Source organism: Eubalaena glacialis, chromosome 13 (genome assembly GCF_028564815.1).
Source record: "Eubalaena glacialis isolate mEubGla1 chromosome 13, mEubGla1.1.hap2.+ XY, whole genome shotgun sequence".
Taxonomy (NCBI): Eukaryota; Metazoa; Chordata; class Mammalia; order Artiodactyla; family Balaenidae; genus Eubalaena; species Eubalaena glacialis.
Genome location: NC_083728.1, coordinates 18,635,758 through 18,651,850, shown reverse-complemented (window position 1 = coordinate 18,651,850; position 16,093 = coordinate 18,635,758). Strand labels below are relative to the sequence as shown.

The 16,093-nt window shown below is 45.0% G+C and overlaps 1 long non-coding RNA gene across 1 annotated transcript in view; it reads left to right on the top strand.

The window, feature by feature from the left end:
* LOC133103593 (uncharacterized) overlaps positions 1-15,823 on the top strand; it is a 330,085-nt gene extending 314,262 nt beyond the window's left edge. Inside the window, exons 8-9 of the long non-coding RNA XR_009703328.1 lie at positions 12,762-12,878; positions 15,566-15,823. This is a non-coding gene — a long non-coding RNA (uncharacterized LOC133103593). The remainder of the gene's footprint in view (positions 1-12,761; positions 12,879-15,565) is intronic.
* The last annotated feature ends 270 nt before the right edge of the window (positions 15,824-16,093 follow it).

The window sequence follows — 16,093 nt, the reverse complement described above, 5'->3', positions numbered from 1 at the left end:
CCCCCGCCGGCTCTCTATCCCCAAAGGGGTTCAGTTTGAGAAGCACTTTCCTGGCACACTGCCTTTCTCACTCTTCTACCAAGCTCGTCATCTTTCCGTATTTCTGATTTTCCTTGTCTTTGTCTCTGTCTGTCTGTCTCTCTCTCCCTCTGCTTCTTCTCTCCCTCCTCCTCTCTCCTCATCTTCTGTCCTTTGGTCTGCCTTGCCTATTCAAACTCTCCGCAAGCCGGGCTATGTCACTGGCCCTCGTTTCTGCAGAGAAACAGCTTGTTTAAATCTCCAGCCAGACTCTGTGTCCCCTTCCACGGACCAAGGTGATGGATGGAGGCAATTACCGCCAGCTCGCTTCCATTAGGACCCCGCCAGCCCCAGGTACCAGCAGCCTCTGCGGGGCTGGTTAATTACAGCACAGGATAGCCATGGGGAGAGGCCCATGTGGCAGGTTGGGCTGCAGAACCTCTGAGGCTGAGCATGTTGAAGCTGATCCCTCCCTGGGGCCTTGTACCTCCAGAGCCATGTTCTGCCCTGTCCGGGGGACTCCATGCCCATATTGGGGCACCCACGAGCTTTGAGCCCCTTTCTTAGGGCTGGGAGTTTGAGCTCTGGAGCCAGGTGGCCTGGCTTCAGCTCCTGGGCCTGTCATTTGCTACCTGGGTGACCTTGGGCAAGGATTTACTCTGTGCTTCAGTTTCCTTATCTGTAAAATGGGAACAAAAATGAGACTGACCTCATAGAATTGTGAGGATCAAAGAGTGTCATTTAGGAAAAGTACTTAGCAGAGTCCCTGGCACACAGTTGAGCTCAGGCAATGTAAACTCTTATCATGGTGTCAGTAGATCACTTTGTTCAGCTCTGACAGTAAACCTGGAAGGTAGAAATTTTGTTCATTTACGGTAGAAGAACCAGAGGCTCAGTCGTGTGAAATGCCTCAGGTAGAGGGTGGGGGGAGCAGGGGGGAGCCAGGGTGGGAGTTGGAGGATTTAAATTCTAAACTCAATGCTCCTTCGCTGTCCTCTGCTGGGAACCTTCTGGCCACCCCATCCTTTTCCTGCTGATGCTAGAACTGTCTCGCTCTGAGCTTTTGTTCCTGTCTGCTCAGTACCGGGTCTGAAATCCCACAGCCCTTGGGAATCGATCAGGCATGTCCAAGTTCACAGTCCCAGTGAGGATGGTGTCATGGGGGAAGCTGGCCTGGCACCCGGACCCCTTCACATCTCATCCCAGTTCTGCCCCTAACATGTTATGTAACCTCGAGAAACTCTCCCTTTTTGGACCTCAGTTTCCCTAAATGGAAAATTGCTTCAGCCATTCCCCTTCAAGATATCTGTTGATCCTGCAGAAATCCTGAAGCTCTTGTGCAGAGATCTAAGTACTGGGAGTGTTTATTGCAACCATGCTTGTAATAGTGAAAAATTGGCAATGATCTAATTATCTGTCAAACTATTGTAGCGTATAAAGATAATGAAGGGGAACTTTATGTGCTGACACGGAAATATGAGAAAACAAGGAGAGATACATTGTTGAATATCAAAGCCAGTGACAGAATTATATATATAGCACAATCTATTTGCCGAAACAAAATTATCCCTAAACCTACACATGTATTGGCACATATAGGCAAATGCGTCAAATGCGTAAAAATGATCTAGAAGGCCACATACCAGAGTCTGATGAAGAGTTACTTGTGGGGAGAAGGAAGGGGTGGGAGTGGTGGATGATGGGGACACTTTCACTTTTTATTTTATATATTTTGGCATAGCTTTAATTTTTATGATATTGCATTAATATATTACTTGTTCAGTTTTTTTCTTTCTTTTTCTGTGTGGGTAACAAAATGAAAGACCGTGATCTAAAGATTCTCTTAGCTTTGACCACCTCCTAGATGGTAGTGGTTCCTGGGGTCCATGGTGGGAACTGAGTACACACACATCTTAGGTTCTTCCTCCTCACCCAGGTCAGGGAGGGTCTCGGGGCAGTGGGGAAGATTCCAGGCCTTTGCCACTCCTGACTGTCTCATCTCAGGGACCCAGGCTGGCCTTGACTGACTGCATGAGGGCTTGGAGGAGGAGTCGAAGGGACTTGGAAGGACAAGGGGACTCTCTCAAGCTTTTCCACACCCTGACCCTTTAAGTCTGGTGGATCAGAACTGGTTCTGGCCACTTGAGCCCTCGTGGCCACGTAGACCACAATATCAGGTATCAGACCAAATTTATTTATCTTCCCTGGTCTCCAGCAGGTCCTTCTGCTTACATTTCACGGAAGGCTGTAAGAGCCTGAGCTCCAGGAGGAAGAAAACGTCTAAAGACTCAGAGGAGGGCTCAGTCGTCAGCCAGCATGGCCAGTTATCTCAGTTCATAAGGAAAACCTACAGGATTCCAGAAAAATCCATTGATTTCTGCTCTGTGTCACTTGAGTCTCTTCTTGACCTAAGAACTGATTTTGTCGAAGTTGTTTTCAATGTCATAGAGATTAAAAGGGCCTCCGGGGGAAATGGTTCATTGCCTTGGTCTTCCAGGAAGTGTCTTGAATATGCGGTGAAATGATTTTCTACCAACACCCCAAATTAATAGACAGGGAAAACTCTGGCCCTATATTTTATTTCACCCATTCCTCAGGGTGTGTTTACATTTGTCCCGAGAATAATTTTCTTCCCTGTAGGATGCACTGCTGTGTAAAGGTCCTTTAAAGGGGAAACAGGTGAGCGCATTGGGAAAGCCACGGCCAAGTGCAATGTCGTGCTTGAAATTGTTTCACAATGTTCTCAGCCTCTCTCTCTGAGTCTGGTGTTTTCTGTTTCCCTCTTTCTTTCCCACCACCTTCCCTCTCTTCTGTAACTCTTCCACTTTTTTTCTCTTGCATTTGTCTCTCTCCCTTCTTTCTGGGTCTCTTCTTTTCCAACCACGCTCAGCCTGTCTGTTGTCTGTTTCTTCTCTCAGCCTCCTCACTTTTTTTCGCTCTGCATGATTTCCTTCCCATTTCATGCCTTTCCTTTTCCTTCCCTCTACCTTAATTTGCCATAGTTTGAAAGTTAAATATATTTACATCCTTGTTATGTGTTTAGTATTTTGTGTTTTCTGTTCTGAATTTAAAGGCAGAGGAAATGGAGAGTTCATATTTCATTCTCTCGGAGCAACAAAGAAAGTTACCACCCCAATAACAACAGCCCTAAACCAAGATGCTTTCTTAATGGGATTCCTGACTTTTTTTCCCCCAAGGGGGTGAGGGAATGAGGAACCCTTGCTAAACATCTGGGAATGTTAAAGTTTTAATTCTGACTCATTTTAGATTTTGATTAATTAATTAATTAATTTTATTTATTTTTGGCTGCGTTGGGTCTTCGTTGCTGCGTGCGGGCTTTCTCTAGTTGTGGTGAGCAGGGGCTACTCTTTGTTGCGGTGCGTGGGCTTCTCATTGCGGTGGCTTCTCCTGTTGCAGAGCACGAGCCCCAGGCACACGGGCTTCAGCAGTTGTGGTTCGTGGGCTCTAGAGCGCAGGCTCAGTAGTTGTGGTGCATGGGCTTAGTTGCTCCGCGGCATGTGGGATCTTCCTAGACCAGGCAAGCGGATTCTCAACCACTGCGCCACCAGGGAAGCCCCATAGATTTTGATTAATTTGATGATGGTATATTAACTGCATTGCAGACGTATAGTTAAGAGGAATTGCATTGGCAGATCTGGCTCTTCTGTCTTAAGCAAACCAATAACTGGTTCTCTTTTCCTTTCAGAATGTTCTAGGCAGCACCAAAAAGACAGAAATGGGCCTGGAGTTGGGAAATCTGGGCTTAAATCCTTGATCTGTTTTTTATTAGTTGTGTGACTCTGGGCAAGTCAACCTCCCTGAGTCTCAGTTTCCTCACATGTAGAAGGAAACCAACAAAGAGCTACATTGCAGGCTTGTGAGGATCAAGTTAGAATACGTATGACTCATCCTAGGGGCTTAAATATGAATCAGTTGTCTTTCTTTCTAGACCTTCTGTGCCTCTCCCATTCCATCTGGTACATGTGGAACTAAATGGGGCTCTAGGGACTGTGGGATCCTGGGCAGGGATCAAGACAAATAAAAGAGACCATTCAGAAAAACTCAGTTTAAATGTCACCTCCTTCAGAAAGCCCTTCTTGACTTTCTACTTCCCAAGCTAGGTTGGGTGGGCTTTCTTTGCCCCCAAAGCCCTCTGTCCTTAGCCTGACTCACTTTTCTGTTCCTGCCACAAGACTGTGCCTTCCCCTTGGCATGGGTGATGTCTTGTTCATTCCTGTATCCCTGGGGCAGAGCAGAGTTCACAGGAAACATGGAGTAAGCCCTTATTAAGCCTGGCTCTGTGTTGAACACTTTACGTCTTTATATGCCCTATGTCATTTTAATCTCATATCTGTATGAGGTGACCGTTATTATTATTCTCGTTTTACAGACAAGGAAACTGAGTCTCATAGGGATTAAGTAATTTACCCAATATCACACATGTGCCAATTGGCAGAGACAGTTTTTGAACCCAGGCAATGGACCCCCAGATCTCATGTGTGTCGCCACTATCTCATACAGCAGAGAAAATGGAAGAATGAATACATAAAAGAATAAACTCATGAGTCACCTGGCCTTGTTGGGCCACTCAGGGCTTAGTGATATAATTAGCTTCAGTTGGAACTTGGTCATAGGGAAGTTATAGCAGCCTGAGAAACCACATCCTTGAGACTTCCCTTCTCTCTAATAAGAGATTTGAATAGCCTGATATCTCTTACCTGTCTTGATAAATACAAGGAAATAAATAATGCAATAGTCTCTTTCCCTTGCAATTGAGACTGAGCAGTCATAATTCTGTCCCACAGGCAGTAAATTCGAGGAGGAGAGTGAAATGTCTTCTTAAACAGTCCAAAATAAATTTCCCGGGGTAATTACCAACCAGAACAAATTCCATAAATTTGACTTAATTGGCACCAGGCAAATGAAACAGGAAGGAAAATAATCTTCTCCTTAACGTCATTGGGGGTATCTCAGAAGCAGAAGCTGGGAACATCAGGATAAGCAGCAACCATCAGACAAACTTCACTTTCAGAGTAGGGAAAGAAAGGGCCTCCATTTACTGGACTTCTCATACGTGTCAGACACCATACTGGAAGCTTACATATTGTCTAGAGGTGGGTAATATTAGCTATTGTATCTGTTAGCTATTGCTGTGTAACAAACCACCCCACAGCTCAGTATCTTAAAAGAATAGTTTATTATCATTTACATGTCTGTAAATGATATGTGGATTTCATATCATTTGAAATCCATCACATAGATTGGCTAGAGCTTGACTTACTCAAGCAGAACTTTGCTGGGACAGCTTTGCTTCTCACTGCAAGTCTATGGGTTGGCTGGTGTGGCTCTGGTCCACATATCTCTCTCCTAATCCTATTGTCACTCAGCTAGCCAGAATATGTTCATCTCATGTGGATGGCACTTCCATTCATATACCATTGACCAAAAAAGTCACATGACCAATATAAAAGCAAAGGGCAGGGGAGTATGCTGTATCCATGATGAGGCCATGGCCAGGTGTGGATGTAGCAAAGGGTGTTGAATTGAGGACAGTGATTCAATAATACAAGTATTATTACCTCAGTGTGTATATGGGGAATATGAATTCAGAGTGGTTCAACAAATTGCACCAATCACACAGCAAGTAAGGTATGGAGATTAGATTCAGATCCAGGATTATTGGGCACCAAGGGCCATGCTTTCCCTCTTGATTTGATTCTTAGAGAGAATTCGATGAATTCTAACTTCAGGAGGCTGTTGAAATCTTCCCTGACATCAATCTATGTGCTCCTGTGTCCAAGAATTCATGTCTCAGATGAGTGAGAAGTTGACAAAATTTAAGATTCATTTGCCTATTTAGATCTCCCACTTTCCCCCCTTCCCTCAAACTGTGGCCTTCCCTGGATTCACAGCATGCAAAACCAAGGTCAACTACCATATCTGCTATCCTTGCCCTCTCTACTGACCTTTCACTGACAGATCCCATCAAGTCAGGCTCCCCCTGGATCATATCCTATACCAGATTGTGGTGCCTCCCTGGGGCCCCTTCTGGGCTTGCTGTGGGTCCTGCAGCTGTCCAGAGTACTGAAACAACCCACCAGGAGTCTGGCTTAGTGAATCCAGCTGGAGTCCATTAAGGACTCATACTCGACTAAGCCTCATTTGGTTCAGGAAGCTTCTGTTCTGGCTTTCTGCCTCAAGTGCACTTGGGAACATGAAATACAGGGGGAACGGCTAATAACTGTAAGCGAACTCTTAAGGCTTAGAGCATTTTGCTATTTGCCATGTTGAAAGCAAGGGATTGGTGTGGCAATTTACAAAACCTCACAAGGGAATTCAGTAAGAGTTTTGTGTGGTGCCTTGCAGTCTGCAAGCCCCTTTCACATACACCATCTGCTCCATGGTATTGAGGCAGGTTTATTGTGCTCATTGTACAGATGATGAAACTGAGGCTTGGAAGACATTTCCTATTCTGTGGTCGTAGAACAGCACTAAAGGAAGATATAGGGCTCTGAACTTCTGAATTATTCATCTTTCTACTTCCATTTGTCGTCTCAACAAATATATTTTGATGAACTGATTTAAAGTTCTTTGGGGGCACAGAGAGGAAAAAACATGGTAATACATCTAAGAAGATTGCAATCATGCATGTGAGTGTTTGGTGAGAGCAAGGTAGGTGAGTCCACAAATAGGGATACTGGAAGACAAAATGTATCTGCTCCGATCTTCATTTATTCATTGATCCAATAAGTACATATCAAGTGCTTATTACTATGTGCTTGGTACTCTGATCGGCACTAATGATATGAGTAAATAAGGCAGATTTCATCCCTGCCCAGTCTAGAAAGGAAGATAGTTATTAGAGAAGCAAACAAGCAATGAAGCTCGTAATTACAAATTTTGATGAATGCTGTAAAATCAGCAAATAAATAAAATATTGAGATGGAATAAGCGGGGTGAAGGGAGGATTCTACTTAGGTAAGGTGATTAGAAAAGAATTCTCTGGAGATGTGACATTTAAGCTAACACCCCAAGGCTGTAAATCTGGGCAATGGGATGGGTAGGGTGTTCCAAGCAGAGAAAATAGCATGTGCAAAGGGCCTGTGGCCAGAAAGAGCTTGGCCTGTTGGAGGAACTACAGAGGCACTCACGTGACTGAAAAAAGTGAGTGAGTGGGGGAGTGATTAAAGGTAAGATCATAAAGGTAGCCCATGCTGGCCACTATAAGGAGTTTATATTATTATTTGCTTGACACAGAGTCTGGCACAAAGTAGGTGGTAATAACTGGAAGTCCTAGATTGGCTACCCTAGAAGCAGACCTTGAGATATGAAAGTGAGTGCTAGCAGTTTCTTTGGGTGGGGATCTCGGGGAGCACAAATATATAAGTGGGGGAAAAGACAGGGGAAAAAAGGAGCCAATAAAGGTAAGACATGTTGCACGTTACTGCTGTGGGCAACTGGGGCTCAAACCTTCAGGAAACCTCTGGAAGGGAGTGTCCAGCATTCCTCCGTTATACTACTAACCTAGGGATAAGGAGCAGAGGTGTTTTTCTACCACTGCCATCAGTCACTGGTTGAAGGCTGCTGCTGAGAATGGGAGGCATGAACGCTCCCTTGCAGCCTGCTCAGAGGGCCAAGCAGGCGGTGTCTCACATGCGTTTTCAGTTGGAAGTCTCCCAGTTTGTGTACATGGGAACAGGCAGTGCCCAGGCACTATTGGTGGGGCATTTAGGGTATCCACTACGGTGGGCATCCGATATCCCAACTACAAGCCACGCATGCCTGCTCGGGATGAGGGGAGCAAGGACAAAGGAAGGAGGGGATGCCAAAGATATTGGCAGAAAAAAAGAAGGAAAATGCCATCCTTTGGGGGCCACCCTCCCCAGGGCTGGCGCTGGGAGCAGCTGGCCCTGGGACTGGCTTGAAGCTGGAGGAGCAGACCATATCCCTGAGGGTCACAGTCCCACCTGTATGAGTGTGGACCTTGCTTCGCAGCTCTCCTGGGAACATTCACCAGATGCCTCTTCCCTGCAAGGCTGAGGAGAGAGCCCCCAGCCCCATTTCCTTTTAGCAATGAGGCCTCACTTCTCAGGCTCAGCCTCTAATACACCGTCGGGCCGAAGACATCTTGTTCCCCGAGTTTCTCACCTCTGGCACTTGACCTTCGTCCTCCACACCCCCTCCCCAGGCATAACCTTCACCTCTTAGCTCTGAAGAGCTCACATTCTAAGGGAGTAAATGGGACTTAGGGACCAGACCAGGGAGGTTGGAAATGGCTTCAGAAGCGCATTCAAAATAAGAATTTGTGTTCTCCACACAGAGTCCTAGGTGATTCACGAGGAAAATTATGTATACCTCCCTTGGCTATGTAGGTGATAAAAACCAACATTAGTGAACTTGTTTTTGTAGCTTGGGAAAGGCTAGCTGATAAATGATCTTATTTGCTCCCCACAGCAACCCAGGGAGGCAAATAATACTGTTAGTCCCATTTAACAGATGAGGGAGCTGAGGTTCAGGAAGCGTTAAGTGCTTTGCTTCAAATCCCACAGACAATGAGCAGCAGAGACTCTGTGAGTGCTTTTCTTCCAGTGACAGAGTGAGCTCTTTACCTCGGGGATATCTCGACATTTTTCCAATGCAATGATAACAGATTCACTATGATGCCAAAAGCTCAGCTTCTCTGGACACCAGTGCCGAATCGAATCTCGAAGACAGAGTTTGGGGTGAAGTAGAAAAGGATAGCTTTATTACTTTGCCAGGCAAAGGGAGACACAGTGGGCTCCTGCCTCGAAAAACTGTGTGTCCCAACTTGGAGAGGATAGTGAGAAGCTTTATAGTGATGGTTCAAAGAGGGAGTGATCAGCTCGTGGACATTCTTCTGATGGGTTGGTGGTGAGGTAAGGAGTCAGCATCATCAATCTTCAGGTTCCACCTAGTTTGGGGTCTACATGCTTGTGGGCAGCATACCATTGTTACGTTAACTTCTCCCACCTGGAGGGGTTTCAGTACCTGCAAAACAGCTCAAAGATACTGTTGCATGTATCCCTTGATGGGGAACCAGGCCCTTGCCCCAAGGCTGCACTATTGTTTTTCTTGACTATTTGTTTCTCCCTGGTCGCACATCCCCTCCCTTCCCTAATTAACAACTGCTTGGATCTGCCCTTTGAAACTCAGGGAAGGTCATAGAGGCTGAATGAAGGCTATTTCCTGTAATCAAAGAAATGGGGGACACGGAAAGGCTTTGTGCCCAGGAGCCCCACAGGGCCCTGCTCAGTATCAACTATAGAACTGTTTATAATACGGATACTGGAAATGACCTATGTCTACAACAATAGGATATCAAATGCCATGCAGCCAATAAATCTGAGGATCGAGGTCTGTGAACCTAGGTGGGTAAAAGTAAAGAAATCAGCTTACATAATTGTACTATAGGTTGGGGTCTGCAAACGTTTTCTGTAAAGGGCCAGGTAGTAAATATTTTGGACTTTGTGGGCCATATGAACTCTGTTACAGCTACTAAATTCTGCCATTGTTGTGTGAAAACAGACATAGCCAATTTGTAAATGAATGGCTGTGGCCGTGTGCCAATAAAACTTTATTTACAAAATCAGAGGGTTAGTATGGACACCAAGGGGGGAAAACCGCGGTGGGGTGGGGATGGTGGTGTGCTGAATTGGGCGATTGGGATTGACATGTATACACTGATGTGTATAAAATTGATGACTGATTAAAAAAAAAAAAAGAATCAGAGGGTTAGATTCTGCCTCCAGGTGGTAGTTTGTACTGCTCCCTCTTGCAGTGAAGACGTTTCAGAGAGCGTATTACTCTTTCTGTCACTAGAGGGCGCCCCTCCATTAGTGAGGAGGCACGGAGGCTGGGCTGCTTTATCATGGGTGGGGACTCAAAGGAATGAATTACGGCTGGAATTACTGTAAAAGGACAGAAACACACACACACACACACACACACACACACACACACACACACACACACACAGAATATCTACTGTGTTCCAGGTACAGGTCAAGGGTGTGCTGGTAAATGTTTAAAAATAGACTCTCAAAAAAAAAAAAAGAAAAAAGCAAAAACCAAACCACCCCTGATTTGTAGTACTTGTTGATTTTTATAGTGAACTCCTCCCATCACAGCTGCTCTCAAGCTACTAACTTGCCACGGATCTGTCTGCAAAGTTCCTATCATTAAATTACGGAGTCTCGTAAACTGATACAAGTCAGCGTCAGCACACGGCTGACTCATTTTAGTTTAATTGTCTTTTATTTTAATTGCTTTCACATTCACCTGACGAGGTAGGTGATAAATAATAATAATAACAACGACAACTAACATTTGTTGAGCAATTACAATATGCAGATATTCTGCTGAGTGTTTTACATGTATTATCTCATTTTTCAGTCCTCACGACTCTTTGCAGATGAGCAAATTGAGGCTTAGAGAAACTCAGCAATTGGCTGAAGGCACTATCACCAGGATTCAGACTCTTGAAGTTTGGCTCCCAAAGTCAGTCACTCAGATGCAACAGATACTGCGTCTGCTGTGGTTGGGCAAGGTGCAGGTGCTTAAATCTCTGTTTTACAGCTGAGGAAACAGGTTTTAAAAAAGTGACTCGCCTTTCGGACAGCTCATTGCTGGTCACCTTAGGTCTAGAACCCAGTTCTTTCTGACTTGAGTGTCCATGTTTTTTCCAAGTGCTAAGGAACTAGAAGAGTTAGCTGAGTTTAACCAGTTATTCCCAGAGATGAGTTTGAGGAGGGATTTGAAGGAGGAGAAGAGTCCAGGTGGACGGAGGAGAGGGAGATGTATTTTTACTGAGACAGATGCATACCCAACGAGAAGGTGTAGAAAGAAGTGGAAGCACAAACCATCTGAAGGGTTGTGAGCAGGTTTTCTTGGTTGGGTCAGAAAGGGTGAGCTGTAAATAATGGGGGGAAATGAGAAAGGCAGAGAGGGGTCTGGTTTTGAAGTTGCTAAATTATAGGGGGCATGTAATGCTTTTCCAAGCCAAGCAAGTGTGGACTGTTGGAGCCACGGAGGCTGATGGGGAACAGGGCTCCGAGCTGACCCCTGGGGATGCACCAAGGGATGGGGTCAAATGTCTGGTTTGGAAGGAAGTGACAGTGGAGTTGCTAATACTGTCCTTTAACCCAATCTGCTTCCACGTGGGATGGGATTTCCAGGCTCCTCAAGATATTATATGTAAAGGAAAGGGCATCGACACTTCTAGCTTCAGCTCTGTCCTTTACCGGCTGCATGACCTTGGACAATTCCACTAATTTCTCTGAGCTTCTGTTTCCATATCTTTAAAATGAAATAATGTATGTTAAAACATCTAACTCAGTGCCTGACACATTGTTGAAACTCTAGCAATCTTTGCTCATTCATTCGTTCCCAAATGCTGATGTACTTGGGGGTGGGGGGCGGGGCAGCCGTGTTTCTATGGTCTTTGTAATAAGCCCACATATCAGGATTGCTAGACCCCGCCATGGCTCTTCCTGCTCCACTGAACTCTTTTCAGCAAGGGCACAAACTATAAGCAGAGGCGAAGCCAGGTTTTACCTTTCAAGCTTTGAGCATGGTTTGAAGAGGCATATGAAATAATGTTAGCCCTAGTTTCCCTTAACTGTCTATCATGATGAGATCACCTAGGATCTCCTTATCTAGAATACAGTTCAGAACCAAGACAGAAACAATACCCCTCCGTCTACCACCAACGCATGTGTACAAACTCATGTTTGTGGCAAAAATAGATGCCAGGGACTCCCCATGGATCAACCAACTTATAGAAGAGAACCTCAGTTCTTCAGAACATACTTAGTCTCATCTTAAATATAATTTCGATGAGAACGGTTATCATGTTTTCTACCCCAAAGGAAATTAGAAGCAATGAATTAGAAAGGATAGTGTGTCTAAATTTCCTATAAGCAAATTCCTTGAAAGAAGGGGGAAGGATACGCCAATTGCTTGATAGTGGATGAAGACGGTGACAAGGCAACTTCAGGAGTGCAGTGTTTGGAGCCATTTGGTGTAGGAGCTTCTCTACTTCCACACTTCATCGGACGTGAGGATATCACCAAATCTGAGCACAATCACTCATGCTCATCTGAGTCACCTGGAAACGTTTATTTATTTATTTATTTTTAAGTCTTTATTGAATTTGTTGCAATATTGCTTCTGTTTTACGTTTTTGGATTTTTGGCTGCGAAGCATGTGGGATCTTAGCTCCCCGACCAGGGATCGAACCCGCACCCCCTGTATTGGAAGGCGAAGTCTTAACCACTGGACCGCCAGGGAAGTCCCAACCTGGGAACTTCTAAATGGTGCTTAAGAAGGCAGGGCATTGGTCAACTTATTCTGGAAAGCTTTCTCTCCAACATGATTATGTTTTAGTTTTCCCTAAAAGAATCACATCCTGCCATATGGACATTTTATATGCATGGAAAAATTCCTCTCCAGGGAGGGTCAGATGACTGGGGCATTGCTATATAGCATCTTCAGTTCCTTCTGATTAGCTGTAAAAGATGACAACCTTCAGTGTAAAGCAGGCCTTTTTTCATCTGCTCTGAAACACTCTCTCCTTATTCCTTGGTTCTCAGATTTGATGAGCAAATTCATTTCCACTTTCTATCCTCTCTTTATAAATTTGTGCACTTTGATTAGGACCCCTTTCAGGCTGCCTCTTCACAGACTGAGGCAGTTTGATTCTTAAAATCTGTTCTTTCCCATAGGGCAGACCATCTGGTCATCTACTTTCTGCCACCCTCTTCCAGCTATGATGCCTCAACACTTTGACCGGTGGTCACGTCCTCTCTGAAGACTTCTCCAGGGCGCCATCATTTGCCGAAGTAAGTTAATGACTCATTTTTCTCTGCCACATGAGTCCCTTCTCATATTTTTTTCATTGTTCATGATCTTCTTCCTTTAAAAGAAAGCTCTTCAAAGGAAAGTACTGGATCTTAGGCAGGTCTGTACCTCTGAAACAGAGGAGGGTCTGTGGCCACCATGTCCATGTCCCACTCCCTTCAAGGGCACCAGCTGCAGGGTACCTGGCAGCCTCCTTGCTATGTCTTTGGATTCTCCCTGCACTCAGGTTCAGGCCAAGCTTCCCTAGGACCACTTCTAGCCCAAGACTAAACACTTCAGGAGTACCAGAGCCATACCATTCTTGCCTGACATGGAGCTCCTCCATGCCTGGGCTGACTCTAACTCAGAAGTGCATGTGATCTGAGCTTTTCTTTCTTGATCCTGCCTCCCCTCTCCCATGGGTGTCAGACTTGCATCTCTGTCTGAGGGCTCTCCCCACCTGCTCTTGCTCCCTTTACCTGTCATAGGCATTTCCCCCAAGAATGTCCTGCACCTAATCCCATCTGGGTGTCTACTTCTCAGAGAACCAAAACTCACAAAGTATCTGATGCATAGCGGATACCAAAAAAATGTCAGCTGAGCTGAATTTATTGTGGTTTTATTGGTCTTTGGGCTTTGATGGATCATGGGCTTTGATGGATATGGGCTTTGATGGATCATCTCTTCAGTGCAGGTGTTCTATAGTTAACATGGTTAATCATACAACACCAGCCAATGCCTCCTTAAACAAGACTGAACTATCTGTGTGACCTGGGATCATCACTATGGATATTTGTTGACTAAGTAGTGAACCCACTGGTACCCTCAAAATCTGCTGAGATGTTTGAGCCTATTTGCCTGTGTGTGAGTGACCCCAGAGAGCTGTCTGTACTCATTGAGTTGTTGTGTCTGTTTTCAATAGTTTTATTTTTCTGTCTCTGTCTTTGCTGTCGGTGTTTTTAAATGCTAGAGTTGGGAGGGACTTCAAAGATCATTCCTCAGCAGACCTTCAGAGCATGTAATCACCAGGTACTACTCAGGTGCTGGGCATTCAGGGTTAGATAAGAAACAATCCTTTCCCTCAAGGTGGGAGTAAGTTCCAGCCTCATTTTACAGATGACAAACCAATTTGACAACATTTCTCAGCAGAGCCATCATGAAAAGAAAAATAAAGGAAGCTAATATATTGTGACAGCAAAGGATTTCTTCAAGATGGATGGGTATGGATCCAATCTGAACCTTTAGAGCACCCTCTGGGCCCCATGTCTGTGTCAATTCAGGATGGGCATAGAATCACCTGCTTTCCCAGCCTCACAGGTAGCTCGAGATTCCTGTGATTAATCAACATACTGAAAAAGATGTTACCATGAGCTGACTCCATCAACAGGAACCTCATGCTGCTCATTTAAGTGTTGATTTATCCTTATGAGAGAACAAGAAATGCAGTGAGTTGAGAATGGCCCAAGCATCAGCTTGGAGAGTATCGCTTTCCTGCTTGTTGCAGAGAAATTGGGGTCTGGAGACCCGGGTCTCCTTCCAGCTCTGTCACTAACTCTCTGTGTGACCTTGGACAGGGCATCTAACCTCTTAGATGTAATTATTAATTTTGTTCTGGCACATTTTTTGGCAGGATCATTCATTCGTCCAGCAGGCATCTTTATAACACTGTGTGTCAAGCACTGTTCTTCGTATTTCATAATCTTTCCAACAACACTATGAGATATGTCTACTATGATTATCACAGTTTTACAGATAAAGAAAGTGAGGAACAGAGAAACTAAATAACTTGCCTAAGGTCACACTTCTAGTATAAATAGCAGACCTGGGATTCTAAGCTAAGCAGTCTGATTCCATACACCTTGTACATAACCACTACGCTGAGGGACAAAATGTTCTGGCTTTCCTTCAAACTGGAAATTGACTCGAAGTAGGCCAGTGGAAAGAGAGAAAGAAAGGAAGAAATGAAAGAAAGAGAGACAGACTCAACAGGAAAGAGAAAGGCACAAGGAGGGATGGGGTCTTCATGGGAGGTGTCATGAAGCGGGGGGAGAGCAATCTGGCCAGGAAAGTAATGGTCACCCTAAAACACACCTGGGCAGGGAGCTGCCTTCAAGAAGATTATCTCTCCATTCAGTGACCCAGAAGAAAGCAGGCAGAGGAGGGAGCTCTTGGGCAAATGGGCTTATTCCAGGGACAGACACATCATCAGAGAGACTGTTATTCTCTGTGATGGTTAACAGGACATAGATCCCCATACTGATTCAGGTTCTGGGAGAGCAGCTCAATGGGCAGGAAAGTGTCAAGGCCACTCATTCCTTATTGCCTGGCATGTGTCAGAAATGGGAAACTATATAAAAAGACATAGTCCTGACTTGGGTACTCACAGTCTGGTCCCTGAGGGGAAGAAGACAAATAAATAAAAAAGTATAATGTCTTGATCATGAGACGTGATTATGTACAAGGCAATCTCTAAGATTGCTTCCAGGGATTCTCTGTCTCTTGGTATTCACGTCCTCACCTGATCCCCTCTTTTGAGTGTGGGCTGGATTTATACTCTTGCTTCTAATGAATGAATACGGCAGTACTGATGTATGTCATGTCTGAAGTTAGGTTATAAAAAGACTGTGACAAGTGACACACCTCCCTCTGTCTCTGTCTTTCTGTCTCTCTCTGTATCACATATGTTAAGGGAAGCAAGCTTCCACAATGTGAGCAGACCTATGCCCCCAAGGAGTGGTGAGGAACTGAGGCCCTCTGTCCAACAGCCTGTGAGGAAATGAAACCTGCCAACACCAGCCACAGGGGTGAGCTCGGAAGTGGATCCGTCAGCCCCAGTTGAGCCTTGAGATGTCAGCAGACCAGGCTGACACCTCAGCTCTAACCTCAAGAAAGACCTTGAGCCAGAAGCACCCAGCTAAGCTGCTCCCAGAAACCCTGAGAAAATAAATACTTGTCATTTTAAGCTGCTACATTTGGGGTCATTTGTTACACAGCAATAGATAACTAATACATGACAGCACAAAAGGTTTTCCCAGAGTGGCTTTATAGAGGAAGTTATAGTCAAATTGAGATGTAAAACAACAGATGTTTGCCAAGTGACAAAGGGTATTCTAAACAGTGGAACAGTCATAGAAACCAGAGGAAACAGTCAAAATTTGAACTGGATGGAACATAGAGTGTGTCTTAGGTGTGGTTGGGGCAGAAGTGGGAGATGAGG